Source organism: Hemibagrus wyckioides, linkage group LG29 (assembly GCF_019097595.1).
Source record: "Hemibagrus wyckioides isolate EC202008001 linkage group LG29, SWU_Hwy_1.0, whole genome shotgun sequence".
NCBI lineage: Eukaryota > Metazoa > Chordata > Actinopteri > Siluriformes > Bagridae > Hemibagrus > Hemibagrus wyckioides.
Genome location: NC_080738.1, coordinates 7,409,027 through 7,429,160, shown reverse-complemented (window position 1 = coordinate 7,429,160; position 20,134 = coordinate 7,409,027). Strand labels below are relative to the sequence as shown.

The 20,134-nt window shown below is 42.6% G+C and overlaps 1 long non-coding RNA gene and 13 other non-coding genes across 14 annotated transcripts; 8 read left to right on the top strand and 6 right to left on the bottom strand.

Annotated features, from left to right (window-relative positions):
- Positions 1–140: 140 nt before the first annotated feature.
- trnai-aau (transfer RNA isoleucine (anticodon AAU)) lies at positions 141–214 on the top strand. Its single transcript has one exon. It is a non-coding gene; the product is annotated as a tRNA-Ile (tRNA).
- A 324-nt stretch (positions 215–538) lies between these two features.
- On the bottom strand, positions 539–610 carry trnam-cau (transfer RNA methionine (anticodon CAU)). Its single transcript has one exon. It is a non-coding gene; the product is annotated as a tRNA-Met (tRNA).
- Positions 611–1,392: 782 nt separating this feature from the next.
- Positions 1,393–1,466, top strand: trnai-aau (transfer RNA isoleucine (anticodon AAU)). The gene has a single exon. It is a non-coding gene; the product is annotated as a tRNA-Ile (tRNA).
- A 324-nt stretch (positions 1,467–1,790) lies between these two features.
- On the bottom strand, positions 1,791–1,862 carry trnam-cau (transfer RNA methionine (anticodon CAU)). Its single transcript has one exon. It is a non-coding gene; the product is annotated as a tRNA-Met (tRNA).
- A 787-nt stretch (positions 1,863–2,649) lies between these two features.
- Positions 2,650–2,723, top strand: trnai-aau (transfer RNA isoleucine (anticodon AAU)). Its single transcript has one exon. It is a non-coding gene; the product is annotated as a tRNA-Ile (tRNA).
- A 324-nt stretch (positions 2,724–3,047) lies between these two features.
- Positions 3,048–3,119, bottom strand: trnam-cau (transfer RNA methionine (anticodon CAU)). The gene has a single exon. It is a non-coding gene; the product is annotated as a tRNA-Met (tRNA).
- A 783-nt stretch (positions 3,120–3,902) lies between these two features.
- On the top strand, positions 3,903–3,976 carry trnai-aau (transfer RNA isoleucine (anticodon AAU)). The gene has a single exon. It is a non-coding gene; the product is annotated as a tRNA-Ile (tRNA).
- A 324-nt stretch (positions 3,977–4,300) lies between these two features.
- On the bottom strand, positions 4,301–4,372 carry trnam-cau (transfer RNA methionine (anticodon CAU)). Its single transcript has one exon. It is a non-coding gene; the product is annotated as a tRNA-Met (tRNA).
- A 782-nt stretch (positions 4,373–5,154) lies between these two features.
- On the top strand, positions 5,155–5,228 carry trnai-aau (transfer RNA isoleucine (anticodon AAU)). Its single transcript has one exon. It is a non-coding gene; the product is annotated as a tRNA-Ile (tRNA).
- Positions 5,229–6,406: 1,178 nt separating this feature from the next.
- Positions 6,407–6,480, top strand: trnai-aau (transfer RNA isoleucine (anticodon AAU)). Its single transcript has one exon. It is a non-coding gene; the product is annotated as a tRNA-Ile (tRNA).
- A 324-nt stretch (positions 6,481–6,804) lies between these two features.
- Positions 6,805–6,876, bottom strand: trnam-cau (transfer RNA methionine (anticodon CAU)). Its single transcript has one exon. It is a non-coding gene; the product is annotated as a tRNA-Met (tRNA).
- Positions 6,877–7,663: 787 nt separating this feature from the next.
- Positions 7,664–7,737, top strand: trnai-aau (transfer RNA isoleucine (anticodon AAU)). The gene has a single exon. It is a non-coding gene; the product is annotated as a tRNA-Ile (tRNA).
- A 1,177-nt stretch (positions 7,738–8,914) lies between these two features.
- trnai-aau (transfer RNA isoleucine (anticodon AAU)) lies at positions 8,915–8,988 on the top strand. Its single transcript has one exon. It is a non-coding gene; the product is annotated as a tRNA-Ile (tRNA).
- A 9,203-nt stretch (positions 8,989–18,191) lies between these two features.
- LOC131349042 (uncharacterized) lies at positions 18,192–19,084 on the bottom strand. The gene is made up of 3 exons (XR_009204029.1): positions 18,954–19,084; positions 18,455–18,559; positions 18,192–18,371 (listed from the first exon to the last, which is right to left on the bottom strand). It is a non-coding gene; the product is annotated as an uncharacterized LOC131349042 (long non-coding RNA).
- Between the last annotated feature and the right edge of the window lie 1,050 nt (positions 19,085–20,134).

Genomic DNA, 20,134 nt, shown 5'->3' with positions numbered 1-20,134 from the left:
TCAATAGTTGTTTATGAGATAGAAGTTCATGGAGAGTAGGAACAACGTCTGCTCATTTGCGGCTGGCAAGGGCATTCTAGAGCATAAAAAGATACGCGAACGCATGCGCGCACACACGCACGCACGACTCCTTTCTTGCTGGCCGGTTAGCTCAGTTGGTTAGAGCGTGGTGCTAATAACGCCAAGGTCGCGGGTTCGATCCCCGTACGGGCCATCGAGAGGTTTTTCATCCGAACGTGTTGTCCACCTCTGTAGTCTTGTACTAATAGCAAAAGAATAGAGATTTCTGCACGGGATAATGAGAAGTAAAAAGAAAAAACAATTAAGGCGCCTATGTGCTGGAAACCAATAGTACAGGTATTAACCTTGCTGTTTCTCTCTCAATTTCGCTGCCATCTGACACTTTCTTGTCAGTGCAATTACTATGCTGCATGCCAGTACAGACTGTGTAAAAGGAGCCCAAATCAAATTTTATTTGTCACATACAATATCATACACAGTACGGCATGTAGCGAAATGCCTTTAAAGAAACCGCGCTTAGCAGAGGATGGCTTCGATCCATCGACCTCTGGGTTATGGGCCCAGCACGCTTCCGCTGCGCCACTCTGCTCGAAGCGCGCCCTACTTTTGGCTGGAAACCACGACCCCTAGTTTAGGAGGCCAGTGCCTTATCCATTAGGCCACTGGTGCTCCATCAAGCGGCCGAAGGCCCATAAAGAGCTTTAGTCTCTCTACAGCTCTTCATGAGCCCTGTCTTCTCTGTTCCACTATCTCTGTGCAATGATGACCCTGACCACAGGTAAGGAAACAACAGCAAAAACAACATTATACAATATATTCTTCTTAAATTTGCCCTCAAACCTGACCTCCTTACCAGTCTCTGCTGATGAAAAGCATTCTCACAACATGATGCCCCTACCAACATGCTTCAATGTTTGGATGCTGTTCTCAAGATGGTGAGCATTCTAGACGATTTCCACCAAATGTAGTGCTGTGCACAAGGGGGAAAAAGAGTAGGGTTTTTTTTTCCACTCACCCTTAGAACTTAGGTCCACTTGTTTGCTGAGAGACTACTTTTGCATGGCTTCTTCCAAAATCCAATTTTCCAATCTTTTGCAGCATTTGGGCTATGGTTGTCATGTAGCATTGGTGGACTAATTACGTTAATTCTTTTGGCAACTATGCCAGAAATAATTAGCCTATATTTACCAATTTGTTGATGGCATTACATACGAATGTTGTTTAAGATTATTCAATAGTTGTTTATGAGATAGAAGTTCATGGAGAGTAGGAACAATGTCTGCTCATTTGCGGCTGGCAAGGGCATTCTAGAGCATAAAAAGATACGCGAACGCATGCGCGCACACACGCACGCACGACTCCTTTCTTGCTGGCCGGTTAGCTCAGTTGGTTAGAGCGTGGTGCTAATAACGCCAAGGTCGCGGGTTCGATCCCCGTACGGGCCATCGAGAGGTTTTTCATCCGAACGTGTTGTCCACCTCTGTAGTCTTGTACTAATAGCAAAAGAATAGAGATTTCTGCACGGGATAATGAGAAGTAAAAAGAAAAAACAATTAAGGCGCCTATGTGCTGGAAACCAATAGTACAGGTATTAACCTTGCTGTTTCTCTCTCAATTTCACTGCCATCTGACACTTTCTTGTCAGTGCAATTACTATGCTGCATGCCAGTACAGACTGTGTAAAAGGAGCCCAATTCAAATTTTATTTGTCACATACAATATCATACACAGTACGGCATGTAGCGAAATGCCTTTAAAGAAACCGCGCTTAGCAGAGGATGGCTTCGATCCATCGACCTCTGGGTTATGGGCCCAGCACGCTTCCGCTGCGCCACTCTGCTCGAAGCGAGCCCTACTTTTGGCTGGAAACCACGACCCCTAGTTTAGGAGGCCAGTGCCTTATCCATTAGGCCACTGGTGCTCCATCAAGCGGCCGAAGGCCCATAAAGAGCTTTAGTCTCTCTACAGCTCTTCATGAGCCCTGTCTTCTCTGTTCCACTATCTCTGTGCAATGATGACCCTGACCACAGGTAAGGAAACAACAGCAAAAACAACATTATACAATATATTCTTCTTAAATTTGCCCTCAAACCTGACCTCCTTACCAGTCTCTGCTGATGAAAAGCATTCTCACAACATGATGCCCCTACCAACATGCTTCAATGTTTGGATGCTGTTCTCAAGATGGTGAGCATTCTAGACGATTTCCACCAAATGTAGTGCTGTGCACAAGGGGGAAAAAGAGTAGGGTTTTTCTTTTCCACTCACCCTTAGAACTTAGGTCCACTTGTTTGCTGAGAGACTACTTTTGCATGGCTTCTTCCAAAATCCAATTTTCCAATCTTTTGCAGCATTTGGGCTATGGTTGTCATGTAGCATTGGTGGACTAATTACGTTAATTCTTTTGGCAACTATGCCAGAAATAATTAGCCTATATTTACCAATTTGTTGATGGCATTACATACGAATGTTGTTTAAGATTATTCAATAGTTGTTTATGAGATAGAAGTTCATGGAGAGTAGGAACAACGTCTGCTCATTTGCGGCTGGCAAGGGCATTCTAGATCATAAAAAGATACGCGAACGCATGCGCGCGCGCACACACGCACGCACGACTCCTTTCTTGCTGGCCGGTTAGCTCAGTTGGTTAGAGCGTGGTGCTAATAACGCCAAGGTCGCGGGTTCGATCCCCGTACGGGCCATCGAGAGGTTTTTCATCCTAACGTGTTGTCCACCTCTGTAGTCTTGTACTAATAGCAAAAGAATAGAGATTTCTGCACGGGATAATGAGAAGTAAAAAGAAAAAACAATTAAGGCGCCTATGTGCTGGAAACCAATAGTACAGGTATTAACCTTGCTGTTTCTCTCTCAATTTCGCTGCCATCTGACACTTTCTTGTCAGTGCAATTACTATGCTGCATGCCAGTACAGACTGTGTAAAAGGAGCCCAATTCAAATTTTATTTGTCACATACAATATCATACACAGTACGGCATGTAGCGAAATGCCTTTAAAGAAACCGCGCTTAGCAGAGGATGGCTTCGATCCATCGACCTCTGGGTTATGGGCCCAGCACGCTTCCGCTGCGCCACTCTGCTCGAAGCGAGCCCTACTTTTGGCTGGAAACCACGACCCCTAGTTTAGGAGGCCAGTGCCTTATCCATTAGGCCACTGGTGCTCCATCAAGCGGCCGAAGGCCCATAAAGAGCTTTAGTCTCTCTACAGCTCTTCATGAGCCCTGTCTTCTCTGTTCCACTATCTCTGTGCAATGATGACCCTGACCACAGGTAAGGAAACAACAGCAAAAACAACATTATACAATATATTCTTCTTAAATTTGCCCTCAAACCTGACCTCCTTACCAGTCTCTGCTGATGAAAAGCATTCTCACAACATGATGCCCCTACCAACATGCTTCAATGTTTGGATGCTGTTCTCAAGATGGTGAGCATTCTAGACGATTTCCACCAAATGTAGTGCTGTGCACAAGGGGGAAAAAGAGTAGGGTTTTTTTTTTCCACTCACCCTTAGAACTTAGGTCCACTTGTTTGCTGAGAGACTACTTTTGCATGGCTTCTTCCAAAATCCAATTTTCCAATCTTTTGCAGCATTTGGGCTATGGTTGTCATGTAGCATTGGTGGACTAATTACGTTAATTCTTTTGGCAACTATGCCAGAAATAATTAGCCTATATTTACCAATTTGTTGATGGCATTACATACGAATGTTGTTTAAGATTATTCAATAGTTGTTTATGAGATAGAAGTTCATGGAGAGTAGGAACAATGTCTGCTCATTTGCGGCTGGCAAGGGCATTCTAGAGCATAAAAAGATACGCGAACGCATGCGCGCACACACGCACGCACGACTCCTTTCTTGCTGGCCGGTTAGCTCAGTTGGTTAGAGCGTGGTGCTAATAACGCCAAGGTCGCGGGTTCGATCCCCGTACGGGCCATCGAGAGGTTTTTCATCCGAACGTGTTGTCCACCTCTGTAGTCTTGTACTAATAGCAAAAGAATAGAGATTTCTGCACGGGATAATGAGAAGTAAAAAGAAAAAACAATTAAGGCGCCTATGTGCTGGAAACCAATAGTACAGGTATTAACCTTGCTGTTTCTCTCTCAATTTCGCTGCCATCTGACACTTTCTTGTCAGTGCAATTACTATGCTGCATGCCAGTACAGACTGTGTAAAAGGAGCCCAATTCAAATTTTATTTGTCACATACAATATCATACACAGTACGGCATGTAGCGAAATGCCTTTAAAGAAACCGCGCTTAGCAGAGGATGGCTTCGATCCATCGACCTCTGGGTTATGGGCCCAGCACGCTTCCGCTGCGCCACTCTGCTCGAAGCGAGCCCTACTTTTGGCTGGAAACCACGACCCCTAGTTTAGGAGGCCAGTGCCTTATCCATTAGGCCACTGGTGCTCCATCAAGCGGCCGAAGGCCCATAAAGAGCTTTAGTCTCTCTACAGCTCTTCATGAGCCCTGTCTTCTCTGTTCCACTATCTCTGTGCAATGATGACCCTGACCACAGGTAAGGAAACAACAGCAAAAACAACATTATACAATATATTCTTCTTAAATTTGCCCTCAAACCTGACCTCCTTACCAGTCTCTGCTGATGAAAAGCATTCTCACAACATGATGCCCCTACCAACATGCTTCAATGTTTGGATGCTGTTCTCAAGATGGTGAGCATTCTAGACGATTTCCACCAAATGTAGTGCTGTGCACAAGGGGGAAAAAGAGTAGGGTTTTTTTTTCCACTCACCCTTAGAACTTAGGTCCACTTGTTTGCTGAGAGACTACTTTTGCATGGCTTCTTCCAAAATCCAATTTTCCAATCTTTTGCAGCATTTGGGCTATGGTTGTCATGTAGCATTGGTGGACTAATTACGTTAATTCTTTTGGCAACTATGCCAGAAATAATTAGCCTATATTTACCAATTTGTTGATGGCATTACATACGAATGTTGTTTAAGATTATTCAATAGTTGTTTATGAGATAGAAGTTCATGGAGAGTAGGAACAACGTCTGCTCATTTGCGGCTGGCAAGGGCATTCTAGAGCATAAAAAGATACGCGAACGCATGCGCGCACACACGCACGCACGACTCCTTTCTTGCTGGCCGGTTAGCTCAGTTGGTTAGAGCGTGGTGCTAATAACGCCAAGGTCGCGGGTTCGATCCCCGTACGGGCCATCGAGAGGTTTTTCATCCGAACGTGTTGTCCACCTCTGTAGTCTTGTACTAATAGCAAAAGAATAGAGATTTCTGCACGGGATAATGAGAAGTAAAAAGAAAAAACAATTAAGGCGCCTATGTGCTGGAAACCAATAGTACAGGTATTAACCTTGCTGTTTCTCTCTCAATTTCGCTGCCATCTGACACTTTCTTGTCAGTGCAATTACTATGCTGCATGCCAGTACAGACTGTGTAAAAGGAGCCCAAATCAAATTTTATTTGTCACATACAATATCATACACAGTACGGCATGTAGCGAAATGCCTTTAAAGAAACCGCGCTTAGCAGAGGATGGCTTCGATCCATCGACCTCTGGGTTATGGGCCCAGCACGCTTCCGCTGCGCCACTCGGCTCGAAGCGCGCCCTACTTTTGGCTGGAAACCACGACCCCTAGTTTAGGAGGCCAGTGCCTTATCCATTAGGCCACTGGTGCTCCATCAAGCGGCCGAAGGCCCATAAAGAGCTTTAGTCTCTCTACAGCTCTTCATGAGCCCTGTCTTCTCTGTTCCACTATCTCTGTGCAATGATGACCCTGACCACAGGTAAGGAAACAACAGCAAAAACAACATTATACAATATATTCTTCTTAAATTTGCCCTCAAACCTGACCTCCTTACCAGTCTCTGCTGATGAAAAGCATTCTCACAACATGATGCCCCTACCAACATGCTTCAATGTTTGGATGCTGTTCTCAAGATGGTGAGCATTCTAGACGATTTCCACCAAATGTAGTGCTGTGCACAAGGGGGAAAAAGAGTAGGGTTTTTTTTTCCACTCACCCTTAGAACTTAGGTCCACTTGTTTGCTGAGAGACTACTTTTGCATGGCTTCTTCCAAAATCCAATTTTCCAATCTTTTGCAGCATTTGGGCTATGGTTGTCATGTAGCATTGGTGGACTAATTACGTTAATTCTTTTGGCAACTATGCCAGAAATAATTAGCCTATATTTACCAATTTGTTGATGGCATTACATACGAATGTTGTTTAAGATTATTCAATAGTTGTTTATGAGATAGAAGTTCATGGAGAGTAGGAACAATGTCTGCTCATTTGCGGCTGGCAAGGGCATTCTAGAGCATAAAAAGATACGCGAACGCATGCGCGCACACACGCACGCACGACTCCTTTCTTGCTGGCCGGTTAGCTCAGTTGGTTAGAGCGTGGTGCTAATAACGCCAAGGTCGCGGGTTCGATCCCCGTACGGGCCATCGAGAGGTTTTTCATCCGAACGTGTTGTCCACCTCTGTAGTCTTGTACTAATAGCAAAAGAATAGAGATTTCTGCACGGGATAATGAGAAGTAAAAAGAAAAAACAATTAAGGCGCCTATGTGCTGGAAACCAATAGTACAGGTATTAACCTTGCTGTTTCTCTCTCAATTTCACTGCCATCTGACACTTTCTTGTCAGTGCAATTACTATGCTGCATGCCAGTACAGACTGTGTAAAAGGAGCCCAATTCAAATTTTATTTGTCACATACAATATCATACACAGTACGGCATGTAGCGAAATGCCTTTAAAGAAACCGCGCTTAGCAGAGGATGGCTTCGATCCATCGACCTCTGGGTTATGGGCCCAGCACGCTTCCGCTGCGCCACTCTGCTCAAAGCGCACCCTACTTTTGGCTGGAAACCACGACCCCTAGTTTAGGAGGCCAGTGCCTTATCCATTAGGCCACTGGTGCTCCATCAAGCGGCCGAAGGCCCATAAAGAGCTTTAGTCTCTCTACAGCTCTTCATGAGCCCTGTCTTCTCTGTTCCACTATCTCTGTGCAATGATGACCCTGACCACAGGTAAGGAAACAACAGCAAAAACAACATTATACAATATATTCTTCTTAAATTTGCCCTCAAACCTGACCTCCTTACCAGTCTCTGCTGATGAAAAGCATTCTCACAACATGATGCCCCTACCAACATGCTTCAATGTTTGGATGCTGTTCTCAAGATGGTGAGCATTCTAGACGATTTCCACCAAATGTAGTGCTGTGCACAAGGGGGAAAAAGAGTAGGGTTTTTCTTTTCCACTCACCCTTAGAACTTAGGTCCACTTGTTTGCTGAGAGACTACTTTTGCATGGCTTCTTCCAAAATCCAATTTTCCAATCTTTTGCAGCATTTGGGCTATGGTTGTCATGTAGCATTGGTGGACTAATTACGTTAATTCTTTTGGCAACTATGCCAGAAATAATTAGCCTATATTTACCAATTTGTTGATGGCATTACATACGAATGTTGTTTAAGATTATTCAATAGTTGTTTATGAGATAGAAGTTCATGGAGAGTAGGAACAACGTCTGCTCATTTGCGGCTGGCAAGGGCATTCTAGATCATAAAAAGATACGCGAACGCATGCGCGCGCGCACACACGCACGCACGACTCCTTTCTTGCTGGCCGGTTAGCTCAGTTGGTTAGAGCGTGGTGCTAATAACGCCAAGGTCGCGGGTTCGATCCCCGTACGGGCCATCGAGAGGTTTTTCATCCGAACGTGTTGTCCACCTCTGTAGTCTTGTACTAATAGCAAAAGAATAGAGATTTCTGCACGGGATAATGAGAAGTAAAAAGAAAAAACAATTAAGGCGCCTATGTGCTGGAAACCAATAGTACAGGTATTAACCTTGCTGTTTCTCTCTCAATTTCGCTGCCATCTGACACTTTCTTGTCAGTGCAATTACTATGCTGCATGCCAGTACAGACTGTGTAAAAGGAGCCCAATTCAAATTTTATTTGTCACATACAATATCATACACAGTACGGCATGTAGCGAAATGCCTTTAAAGAAACCGCGCTTAGCAGAGGATGGCTTCGATCCATCGACCTCTGGGTTATGGGCCCAGCACGCTTCCGCTGCGCCACTCGGCTCGAAGCGAGCCCTACTTTTGGCTGGAAACCACGACCCCTAGTTTAGGAGGCCAGTGCCTTATCCATTAGGCCACTGGTGCTCCATCAAGCGGCCGAAGGCCCATAAAGAGCTTTAGTCTCTCTACAGCTCTTCATGAGCCCTGTCTTCTCTGTTCCACTATCTCTGTGCAATGATGACCCTGACCACAGGTAAGGAAACAACAGCAAAAACAACATTATACAATATATTCTTCTTAAATTTGCCCTCAGACCTGACCTCTTTACCAGTCTCTGCTGATGAAAAGCATTCTCACAACATGATGCCCCTACCAACATGCTTCAATGTTTGGATGCTGTTCTCAAGATGGTGAGCATTCTAGACGATTTCCACCAAATGTAGTGCTGTGCACAAGGGGGAAAAAGAGTAGGGTTTTTCTTTTCCACTCACCCTTAGAACTTAGGTCCACTTGTTTGCTGAGAGACTACTTTTGCATGGCTTCTTCCAAAATCCAATTTTCCAATCTTTTGCAGCATTTGGGCTATGGTTGTCATGTAGCATTGGTGGACTAATTACGTTAATTCTTTTGGCAACTATGCCAGAAATAATTAGCCTATATTTACCAATTTGTTGATGGCATTACATACGAATGTTGTTTAAGATTATTCAATAGTTGTTTATGAGATAGAAGTTCATGGAGAGTAGGAACAATGTCTGCTCATTTGCGGCAGGCAAGGGCATTCTAGATCATAAAAAGATACGCGAACGCATGCACGCACACGCACGCAGGACTCATTTCTTGCTGGCTGGTTAGCTCAGTTGGTTAGACTGTGGTGCTAATAATGCCAAGGTCGCGGGTTCGATTCCCGTACGGGCCATCGAGGGGTTTTTCATCCTAACATGTTGTCCACCTCTGTAATCTCGTGCTAATATCAAAAGAATAGAGATTTCTGCACGGGATAATGAGAAGTAAAAAGACAAAAAGATTAAGGCGCCTATGTGCTGGAAACCAATAGTACAGGTATTAACCTTGCTGTTTCTCTCTCAATTTCGCTGCCATGTGACACTTTCTTGTCAGTGCAATTACTATGCTGCATGCCAGTACAGACTGTGTAAAAGGAGCCAAATTCAAATTTTATTTGTCACATACAGTATCATACACAGTACAGCATGTAGCGAAATGCTTTTAAAGAAACCGCAAACATAACCGGACCCTCTCAAAGTAAAAAAAACAGCCACTGAAGGAAGAAACTGCATAGAGTCCATTTGACTAGACTTGAAACCTGAAAAGTTTTCCAGTCAGGACTCCCAACCTCTGGTTAAGCCCTCAAGAAGACAATATTTCCCTCTTCCCCCAAACCATACTGATCATCTTCTCTCCCTTTACCTGGCTATATACAAGAGGGGGAATACAGCATAGAGCCCCCTAGAGCATGGTAGTGACACAGCAATTAAAAAGACTCAGTAACCAAGTTCTAGGTGGTTACATACCCCTCCCATCATTGGAAGGTTTGTTCCATCCATGACAAAGCTTAAGGTTCCGGACATGGTAGGTATCAGTAATATGTGAATCAGACACATGAGAGACTTGGTAATTTACTGGACCCAGTTTTTTTTTTTTTACAATTTTGGCAGGACCTTTCCATTAGGGCAATAATTTCACCAAAACACCGTCATCTGCTTTGGACAAAGGATGAGTTTGCACCCAAACTATATCTCCAAACTGAAACTGAATAGGCTTATGATGCTGGTCATAGTATTTTTTCTGCTTATTTTGAGCTCGTTTCACATTCTCCTTTACCAAGATTGCTAGCTTTTCCTGCCTCTATAATGCACAGTAGACAGGACTGTTAGGGTTAGGTAGTGGTTGTAGGGCTCTTTCCATTAGACCTTTCAATTTCCATCCAAGGGCTACCTCTGCTGGAGTGAACCCAGTGCTTTCATGCCAATCTGAATTAATGGAAAACCTGAACTCGGCCAACCACTTGTCCCACTGTCGGTGCTGTTCTTCAACATAGGACGCAATCATTGACTTTAAATTTCTGTTAACTCGCTTTGTCGCTCTGTGAAGTTTTTGCCCTTGTTGGATTACAAATTTATAAAATGTTAAATCTAGGTTCCAACGTAATAGTATATAAACTAAAAAGTTATGTACATTGGGTTTTACATTTTGAGGTAAAGATGATGACATTCTAAGAAGATCAAGTCTGGCAGCCCAGGTGTCTGAGACATTAACCTTTTGTCTGTATGTACTTCCTGACCACCGCGCAGGGTCCCAGGTTAAATGTGAAAGCTAATCTCAAGGCCAGGCTGTGCCTTTGTCTCTATGATAATCTGAAGGTTTGGGTGATACTATCAGGCTGATTGGATTAGCACCTATGCATTTGAATGACACTGTTATGCTGATGAGATCAGGGCTGGGGAAATTCCATTACCGGGCTGATTCCTGTACTGCAGTTGCATGCTTTGTTTAGATTGTCTCCACCTCTATGTATCCCTCCCCCTGGAAAAGTATAAATTCTACAGTGCTGAAACTATAGTAAGACTTGGATGACTACAGCGACGCACAGCGAGTTCTCAATAAAGATTAACTTATGCTTGAAAGATATCCCAACGTCTCCTGGTCTCTGCTTCGACATGGAAAAAGTTTCCAACACCCTTTTTGCCCATCAGGCACACTACGAAATAGACAACCATTCTCAACAACATAATAAACTCTAGTGGAGTCTGGTGTCGTTTGTTTTTCTGCCTTGGTTGCTAGTTCTTGAATTTCAGCATCCTTATTTTGTGCTGTAGCAACTTGTGAAAACTCAACTGGTAGATTGCATGGTGGAGGAATGACTTTGGTAACAGTAGTAATGAGCAATGTGTCCTGAGGAGCTCTATGACTCCTTCATAACACATCAGGAGCCACATTACACTGACCTTTCCGATATCTCACTGTAAAATGAAAACCTTACAATCTTATAGTCCAACGCATGAGACGTGAAGAAGGTTTTGGATGTTGGAATGCCCATGTTAAAACAGCATGATCTGTTACTACTTCAAAGGCCTGTCCTTCAAGATAATGCCTCCATTTTTCTACGGCCCAAACTGCCGCCAAACATTCTTTTCCCGACACAGAATAGGCTTTCTCTGCTCCTCTCAACAACCGGGATATATAGGCAATAACATGCTCTTCACCATCTGATTCTTGGGTGAGAACAGCTCCCAATCCAATTTCGCTTGCATTGGTCTGAACTCTAAACGGTCTACAGAAGTTAGGAGTACTCAAAACTGGAGCTTGCACAAGGTCTTGCTTAATGGAGTCAAATGCTTGCTGATATTGTTCAGTCCATTCCCATGTGGCTTTCTTTTGCCTGAAGGCATGCAGTGGAGCTCCTTTTTCAGAGAACTGGGGTATGAAATGATGGTAGTAACCTGATGAACCTAGAAACCTTTGAACATCTTTGATGGACTGTGGTATGGGAAATAATTCCACTGCTGAAACTTTGGCTGGATCAGTTTTTACTTCTTCAAGGAACAAAAGCGATTTTTTGATGAAGTTACATTTTTTTAGATTGAGGGTGAGACCAGCTCGATGGAGACAGGTGAAAACTTGTTGAAGATGCTGGAGATGTTCCAAAATGGTCCTGGAGTAAACAACAATGTCATCAATGTATACCATACAGCACTTTCCTTTCACCTCACATAATACCAGTTCCATCAGTCTTTGGAAGGATGCTGCAGCATTCTTCAGGCCAAATGGTAAACAAAGAAATTCATAAAGCCCTGTAGATGTTACAAATGCTGTTTTTTGAATGCTATTTTCATCCATTTCCAACTACCAGTAACCACTTTTCAGGTCTAAGGTACTGAAAACAGTTGCTCCATGGAGGGACTCTAGAATATCCTGAATTTGAGGCATAGGATAAGGATCTAGATGAGTCTTGGCATTAAGCCCTTGATAATCGACGCAGAATCTGGAGCCTCTGTCCTTCTTTTGTACTACAACAACGGGGGATGCTCAAAGTGAAGTAGACAGCCGGATGATTCCTTTGTCCAAGAGTTCTTGCACCTGAGATTCAATGAATTGCTGTTTTTCTAGTGAGACCTTGTAAGCACACTTCCTTACTGGAATCTCATCTACAGTTATGATGCAATGTTTCACACAGTTGGTTTGACCAACCTGCTGAGAGCACACAGTAGGCCAACTTAACATCAGGCCCTCTAACTCCTTTTGTATGGAAGGATCCACATCTGATGCTTGTGTTAATGACTGTATTTGCAGGCGAGTTTCCTCATTACAAATGGATTCAGGTATAGCAAAGTAAAAATATGTAGACGGATAAACATCATGATGTAAAAAGGGAATAGTCTTTGGTTCTGGTGTTGCAGGCATACAGTACTGAGCTCTTTGAAAATCCAAAACCATTTTGGACTAATAGAAAGTCGATTCCCAGAATGATTGGCACAGTTAGATCAGTATCTTGCATGATGAAGAAAGTTACGCTAAACATCTGTCCTTGGACTTCACATATCCAATTCACCTTGCCTAGAGAGTTTTGTCTCTGTCCATTGGCCAACAAGAAGGACTGGCCTCCACTAGGTTGACATCCTTCATGATGACTATGTCGTTTCCATAAAGATTTTTGGATTAGTGAGAAGGTGCAGTGTCAACAATGGCAGTGACATAGCTGTCTCCAAGAATAATGGCAAGGGCAATGTTCTTAAACCGAGCACAACTCGGTTCCCACCCTGGGGTAATTTGCGCTGAGGTTCTTCAACAGCAAATGTTTTCTTCTTCTGCTCTTCCCCATTAACCTGATTCCAATATCTTTTGGACTCAAAGTCTCTTTCAATTTGGGTTCCAATCCTGACTAACTCTCTCACATCTTTAACAGTTCCATGTAGCAAACTAGCAAGTCACGGATTGCAGTTCCTCAAGATTTCCTGAACCACTTCCTTTTCAGACATATCTTTTTTCCATCACAGACACAAAGCCCGATACTGAAATGCAAAGTCTCTGAAACTTTCCTTGGCACCTTGTTTCCTCTCGAGCAGCTTCCTGGCCACTACATCCTAATAGTCCTAACTTAAGAACGAGTGCAGGAATCTCTCCTTGAACTGCTCCCAGTTGACCACGCTTTCTCTCTCTGCCATCCACCAATCTTTGACGCTTCCTTTACATTAAGTACAGCTGTGAGTGAGGCAAGGATTTCTCCTTCACTGAGGTCGAACAGCAAAATATTCCTCACAGTGCTCAATGAACACAACTGGGTCATCATCAAGAGTGGTGCTGAAACTAGGGAAATCAAGTTTTACAGGAGGGTTATACTGCACTGAAGACTGACTGCTCAGGTTTTAAACAGGGATAAACTGCAGGCTATATGTCATATTGCTTGGTGGAACATTAACTAGAGGGTTAGGTTTTGAAACTATTGGGGTTGATGAAGATGGTGGTAGCTCTTGAAATTGTTGCTTCAGTTGCTCATCTCTTCTTTTCAGACAATCTACCATTGATTGACCCAAGTCCTTGACTAACATTTCCAACTGTTGTTTCACCCTCTCACACTCACGCTGAACATGGTATGACATCCTATCATCTATCTTTTTACATTGCTTGATAAATTCATCACAGAAAACTGACTCACTCATCATCTGATTGATGGCTACAATTTGATTTTCTAATGCTGTGATTCAGTCATTCAGGGATGGAACTAGTGAGCAAGGATTATGGTTTAACCCCTCATTCATCTCCAGTGGTGGAGGTGGAGGAGGAAAAGAAGAATCATTCTCAGAAACATTATCCACGGCCCTTCCATTCTCTTCATCCAAATCATTATACAGATCACTGAAGGTGTTTATCATCTCTCTTACTGGATCCCTTCTAGTAGTGAAAGACCTCATCGCCATCCATTGCAGATGATGATTGTGTTACTCAAAAAAAAAAACTGACAGAAAACCACATACAGCAAAAGCAGCAAAATTTTATATGAGGGCATACACAAAACATTATCATAAACAAATTCCCCAAAACATAACCATTGCAACACAAAAACCCAAAGGCATACCCATGCATTTCAGTCACTGCTGTTGAAAATGAGTGGAAATAAAGAAAGCCTTATCTGTCCATTGTTATATTGTTCATCCAGTAATCCGAATGTCCAGCAGATCAATGTGCGTTGCAGCTAGCATGGGCTGAAGCAGAGGCCTATCCACTGCCACCCTGGCCTGCTCCTTTTCGGTAGACTGAAAAACCTTTAAGTCTTTAGAGCAAACATAACTGGACCTTCTCAAAGTAAAAATAAACAGCCACTGAAGGAAGAAAGTGCATAGAGTCCATTTGACTAGATTTGAAACCTGAAAAGTTTTCCAGTCAGGACTCCCAGCATCTGGTTAAGCACTCGAGAAGACAATATTTCCCTCTTCACCCAAACCATATTCATCTTTTTCACTCCCTTTACCTGGCTATATACAAGAGGGGGAATACAGAGCCCCCTAGAGCGTGGTAGTGACACAGCATTTAAAAAGGCTCAGTAACCAAGTTCTAGGTGGTTACAACATCCCATTATCAAAAAAACTCTAGCTAAAGTTTTGAAAAACAAACTAACAAAGAAGAACATGCAAACAAATAAAAACAGAAATAAATTGGTTTCTTTAAATAAAAACTCTTGCTTATGGCCACCAAACAAACCAATGGAAGAAACATACAAACCAACAAAAAAATAGATACAAGACATGAATAAAATAATTCTTTACAAACCAGCTCATGCTTACTGCCATACCACTCTAAGAACGCAAGCTCTCGTCTGATCTTGGAAGCGTAGCAGAGTCAGGCCTGGTGAGTACTTGGATGGGAGACTGCCTGGGAATACCAGGTGCTGTATGCTTTTGATATTAGTCCTTCATTTACTTTTGTCTTTGAATTCTCTTAGGACAACATCCCATTATCGAAAAAACTCTAGCTGAAGTTTTGAAAAACAAGCTAACAAAAAGAACATGCAAACAAATAAAAACAAATATATAGGATTCTTTAAATAAAAACTCTTGCTTATGGCCACCAAACAAACCAATGGAAGAAACAAACAAACTTTTTGTGAGATTCCATCTTGTTTATCTTCTGTTGGATTGTCCGCTCAATGGTCATCATATTCTTGCTCTGTAGCAAATGCAGATATCATCTACATATAAACTGCAAAGAACGTCAGATCCAATGGTTTTATGATGTTATTTATTTTAATACTAAAAAGAGTTACAGATAAAATACTTCCTTGAGGTACTCCAAGTTCTTGTTTATGCCGTTCTGATAATGTGTTTGCAATTTTGACTAAAAAATTATTAGATAAGAAAGTTGAAATAAAAATAGACAGACGTCCTCTAAAATTCAACTGATACAAATCGTTTAAGATTCCTTGTTTCCATGTTGTATCATAGGCCTTCTCTAGATCAAAAAATACTGCCACAGCATGCTCCTTCTTAATAAAAGCATCACGAATATTGCTTTCAAGACACACAAGGTGGTCTGTAGTGCTTCGACCTTTCCTGAATCCACACTTGGCATTATTTATGTGATGTTCAGATTCCAGTATCCAAACCAGGCAGTCATTAACCATCCACTCTAGGATTACTAAAGGCATCCCTTGAATTCTCTTCTCAGTATTTGCATCAGAGCGCTAGGCGCTCTGAGAGGTAATTTCTCGAAAGCAATTTAAGAAAGCTTTCACTAAACTCACAGCACGGTAATTCGTATCGGAGCACACAGCGAAATTGTGCTGTGCACGAGAGTTTCAGCAGCGCGACAGTGAAAGCTTCCTGATCCTCTTCTGCGCATTCTGCTAAATTAATTAATATAATTTAATTCACTTTAGAAATGGCCACTGTTAGTCTACAGAAACCTTCCTGCTGTCAATATGAGTCAAGTTCTAACTCCTGTGTAGTGAGTTGACTTTGATTATTTAATTATCTGCAGAATAAGGCTTCTCAGTACAACCTATTGTTAGAAATTTTGTCTTTTTTTACATAGATAAGAATAATACAGCACAAGACACACACCATAACAATATACATACACTATATTGCCAAAAGTATTCGCTCACCCATCCAAATAATCAGAATCAGGTGTTCCAATCACTTCCATGGCCACAGGTGTATAAAATCAAGCACTTAGGCATGCAGACTGTTTTTACAAACAGTTGTGAAAGAATGGGTCGCTCTCAGGAGCTCAGTGAATTCCAGCGTGGAACTGTGATAGGATGCCACCTGTGCAACAAATCCAGTCGTGAAATTTCCTCACTCCTATATTCCACAGTCAACTGTCAGCTGTATTATAAGAACATGGAAGTGTTTGGGAATGACAGCAACTCAGCCACAAAGTGGTAGGCCACGTAAACTGACGGAGCGGGGTCAGCGGATGCTGAGGCGCATAGTGCGAAGAGGTCGCCAACTTTCTGCAGAGTCAATCGCTACAGACCTCCAAACTTCATGTGGCCTTCAGATTAGCTCAAGAACAGTGCACAGAGAGCTTCATGGAATGGGTTTCCATGGCCGAGCAGCTGCATCCAAGCCATACATCACCAAGTGCAATGCAAAGCGTCGGATGCAGTGGTGTAAAGCACGCCGCCACTGGACTCTAGAGCAGTGGAGACGCGTTCTCTGGAGTGACGAATCGCGCTTCTCCATCTCACTGTGTACTGCGTCAGCTATATGTGGTCAAAAGGACAATAAATGCTTCTTGACTTGACTTGAATGTTTTCTTTGTTTTATCATTATTTATAAGTTTACTTAGGTGTGTGCTTCAACATATATATTTAATAATATAAATATTGGTAGTTTTTTGTTTATAGATTTATGTACTTTGTTAGTATTTTATAATAATTTATCACTTACACTATATTGCCAAAAGTATTCGCTCACCTGCCTTGTCTCGCATATGAACTTAAGTGACATCCCATTCCTAATCCATAGGGTTCAATATGACGTCGGTCCACCCTTTGCAGCTATAACAGCTTCAACTCTTCTGGGAAGGCTGTCCACAAGGTTTAGGAGTGTGTTTATGGGAATTTTTGACCATTCTTCCAGAAGCGCATTTGTGAGGTCACACACGGATGTTGGACGAGAAGGCCTGGCTCTCAGTCTCCGCTCTAATTCATCCCAAAGGTGTTCTATCGGGTTGAGGTCAGGACTCTGTGCAGGCCAGTCAAGTTCCTCCACACTAGACTCTGTCATCCATGTCTTTATGGACTTTGCTTTGTGCACTGGTGCACAGTCATGTTGGAAGAGGAAGGGGCCAGCTCCAAACTGTTCCCACAAAGTTGGGAGCATGGAATTGTCCAAAATGTCTTGGTATGCTGAAGCATTCAGAATTCCTTTCACTTGAACTAAGGGGCCAAGCCCAGCTCCTGAAAAACAACCCCACACCATAATCCCCCCTCCACCAAACTTTACACTTGGCACAATGCAGTCAGACAAGTACCGTTCTCCTGGCAACCGCCAAACCCAGACTCGTCCATCAGATTGCCAGATGGAGAAGCACGTTTCTTCACTCCAGAGAATGCGTCTCCACTGCTCTAGAGTCCAGTGGCAGCATGCTTTACTCCACTGCATCCGACGCTTTGCATTACACTTGGTGATGTATGGCTTGGATGCAGCTGCTCGGCCATGGAAACCCATTCCATGAAGCTCTCTGCGCACTGTTCTTGAGCTAATCTGAAGGCCACATGAAGTTTGGAGGTCTGTAGCGATTGACTCTGCAGAAAGTTGGCGACCTCTTCGCACTATGCGCCTCAGCATCCGCTGACCCCGCTCCGTCAGTTTACGTGGCCTACCACTTCGTGGCTGAGTTGCTGTTGTTCCCAAACATTTCCACGTTCTTATAATACAGCTGACAGTTGACTGTGGAATATTTAGGAGCGAGGAAATTTCACGACTGGATTTGTTGCACAGGTGGCATCCTATCACAGTGGCATCCTATCACAGAGCGACCCATTCTTTCACAAATGTTTGTAAAAACAGTCTGCATGCCTAGGTGCTTGATTTTATACACCTGTGGCCATGGAAGTGATTGGAACACCTGATTCTGATTATTTGGATGGGTGAGCGAATACTTTTGGCAATATAGTGTATATGGCAGTAAAATTTAAGCAGTGGGTAAAGAGTTTAGGTGAGATTTCAGATATAATATACTGGGATATTTACATTTCAAATTCTCCTCAATAACTTGAGTGGGAGAATCTGAAAAAAAAGTGATGTGTCCACAGGCCTGCACTGGACATTTACTGGTCTGTAACATTAAAAAAAAACACTGTCAGTTGGCACGCAACCTATAGATAACATGGTATGACTTTATGTCTTTTCTATACATACCCTCTGGTGAGGAGCAGGTCTGTCCCCAGCTGCAGAGGGACACACACCTGTGCTGGAAAACTGCCATGGCCTTACGAGATTTTTGAGGCTTTAGTAGTCGAAAATCTGTGAAAGTTAAATTCAGCATGTTGAATTGAATAATAATTAAATCATAATATACAATAATTAAATGAATAAAAACAAACATGCAATTCCATACAATTTCCAGCCATATTATATTGTAAATATAATAATGCACACTATATTAATAACACACTATAATGAATAAGAACAGTACACTATGATAAATAAGAACAGTACACTATGATGAATAAGAACAGTACACTATAATTTATAATAACAGTACACTATGATGTATACTAACAGTACACTATAATGAATAATAACAGTACACTAATGTATAATAACAGTACACTATAATGTATTTATAACGCATATCAATACTATCATATCAATGTTAAACATTGAGGCATGGATTTAAACAAAAAACAGCTCTTACCTGGGGCGGTATAATGTTCCAAAACCTCCTAAAGATAAAGGTTAATCACAGCACATGATTATAACAGTCCAAAGGTTATTAAAATAAACAGGTAAATACGCGATATACGAAAACACACACTGCAAGCGAACACACTTAACTTGAATGATACGACACTGGGCGCGCGCGATTTGATTGGCGAATTCATCCGTTTCCGTGGGCGGGCCCATCGCCGCGAACAAACGCGATTAGCGGAGAACGATAAAATTGTGAGAGATTCGATTGGTTCATCTTTTCAGCGCAGGGATTGGGGAAGAAAGATGTAGAAAGATGTAACGGCCGATGTGATTGGCCGAGAAAGATTTCCCGGGTGAGCTGTGATTGGCCGGCTGACCCAGACTATCGTTCTTCAGGTGTCCAGGTCACGTGTCCAGAGATCTCAAGCTTCGTGGTTCGAACCCCGCTCCGGACGTGCCTTCCACACACCAAGCACTCTACTCTACTTTTCATCTGCACTCCATTAAACCCTTTTTCTCCCCCATTATCCCATTTTATTATTTTCCCATCCTTCATAACTTGTACACCCAACAATTCCACCATACATTGCTTCATCACCCCCTGTTCAGTTGTACACTCCTTCTATCTGCCCCGGACACCAGTCCGCTCTCCCCTCAGCATCCTCGTAGAGGACAGGGCCGACCCAGTACCTTCCCCCTCTTAGCGTTACCGAAGTTCCCCCTGTAACAGAATCATTCTTTTTGATGTGATGTATTTGTGGACCATTGTTTTCCCCTTTCATTTTTGTATTAGATTCCATATTTTGCTTGATGGGGTATTTGCTGACATGTTGGAGACGAATCTTCTCCAGCTTTCCTTTTTAACTTTGTTTATGGTTCTTCTTGCTTGTGCTCTCTTCATCTTAAGTCTGATAAGGTTTGCTGTTGATGGGTGTCTGAAGAAAAGTCTTTTAGCTTTTTCCTCTTTTAGCTTTTTCCACATTTTACTTCTTCTTCCCTTTGAATTCTCTTAGGATAACATCCCATTATCAAAAAAACTCTAGGTAAAGTTTTAAAAAATGAACTAACAAAGAAGAACATGCAAACAAATAAAAACAGAAATAAATTGGATTCTTTAAATAAAAACTCTTGCTTATGGCTAACAAACAAACTAATGGAAGAAACACAAACCAAGAAACAAAAATA